The following is a 1,561-nucleotide window of genomic DNA, read 5'->3' as shown; positions in this document are numbered from 1 at the left end:
AAGTCATTGTCCCAGCTCAAAGGCAGGAAAGCAGGAGGAATCCTTTCTCACTCAAGAGAGAGTCAGCTTTTTTGTTCTATCCAGGCCTTCAACTGATTGGATGAGGCCCACCAACATTAGGGAGGGTAATCTACTTCACTCAATCTGTTGATTTAAATGTTAATCGCATCCAAAACATCCTCATAGAAACATGCAGAATACTGGTTGACCAAATATCTGGGCATCCCATGGCTCAGCCAAGTTGACACGTAAAATTAGCCATCACAAATCTATAGTCCATTTTGAATTAATTTCTGTATGTGGTGTGAGGTAAGAAGAAGTGAGGTTTTTGTTTTGTTTTGTTTTTTCCAAATGGATATCCAGCCATTCCAGCACCATCTGTTGAAAATATTATCCTTTCCACATTGAAAACCTTGGCACCTATGTAGAAAAGCAACTAAAAATATCTATGGGTCTACATTTGAACTCTCCATTCTGTTTCATTCATCAATACGCCTATCCTTATGCCAATACTTTACAGCTGTAGCTTTTAAGTCTTAAAATCTGGTAGTATAGCTCTTCCAACTTTTTTCTTTTTAAAAATGTGGTTTATTATGAGGCCTTTGCATTTCCATATAAATTTTAGAATATGTGTGTCAATTTCTATTTTTAAAAAGGCTACTGGCTCTTGGAGGAAGACGCGGTCGCTGCAGCGGAGCCTCGGGCCACCCGCTCCTGCTCCTGCCTCCTCACCGCTGTTCGCTCTGGCCGAGGAACAAGTCGGTCAGGAAGCCGCGCCGCAGCTATGGCTTTTAAAGATACCAGAAAGACTCCCGTGGAGCCCGAGGTGGTGATTCACGGCTTTAGAAACACCCTCACCGGCCGCAGTGTGCAGTCTTTGGAGAAGGTATGTGCTGACCTGATCAGAGGCGCGAAGGAAAAGAATCTCAAAATGAAAGGACCGGTTCCGACGCCTACCAAGACTCAGAATAACTACAACGAAAACTCCTTGTGGTGAAGGTTCTAAGACTTGGGATCGTTTCCAGATGAGGATCCACAAGCGACTCATGGACCTGCACAGTCCTTCTGAGATTGTCAAGCATATCACTTCCATCAGTACTGAGCCAGGAATTGAGGTTGAAGTCACCATTGCAGATGCTTAAATCAACGTTTTTAATAAATTGATAATCAGTTGTTAAAAAAAAAAAAAAGCCTACTGGTATTTTGATTGGGATTTCATTAAATCTATAGATCGATTTGGGGAATATTGGCATTTTTAATTTGAGTTCTTTTTTAAAGTAATATTCTAACTGTTAATGATCTGAGGGTCCTCATTGTTGATGCTATTCATAACAAATGATAATAAAAAGAAAAATAGCTCTAATTTACTGAACTCAGCCTTGTACAGGTACTCTCTCTATATAATTTCACTTAATAATCCCAACAATCTTATGAGATAGGTATTATTATCCCCGTTTTAAAAAATTTATAGATGAGAACTGTGATTCTGAGAGGTGAAGTGACTTGCCTGAGGTTACAGTGTTAGCAGAGTTAGGATCTGAACCTACGGCTTCCTGACTCC

The 1,561-nt window shown here is 40.4% G+C and overlaps 1 pseudogene; it reads left to right on the top strand.

The window, feature by feature from the left end:
* The first annotated feature begins 784 nt into the window (after positions 1 to 784).
* Positions 785 to 1,142, top strand: LOC133085613 (small ribosomal subunit protein uS10-like; annotated as a pseudogene).
* The last annotated feature ends 419 nt before the right edge of the window (positions 1,143 to 1,561 follow it).

The sequence above is a fragment of the Eubalaena glacialis genome, chromosome 2, assembly GCF_028564815.1.
Source record: "Eubalaena glacialis isolate mEubGla1 chromosome 2, mEubGla1.1.hap2.+ XY, whole genome shotgun sequence".
Classification (NCBI taxonomy): domain Eukaryota; kingdom Metazoa; phylum Chordata; class Mammalia; order Artiodactyla; family Balaenidae; genus Eubalaena; species Eubalaena glacialis.
The sequence above is the reverse complement of the archived record's forward strand: the minus strand, read 5'-3'. Positions and strand labels throughout refer to the sequence as shown.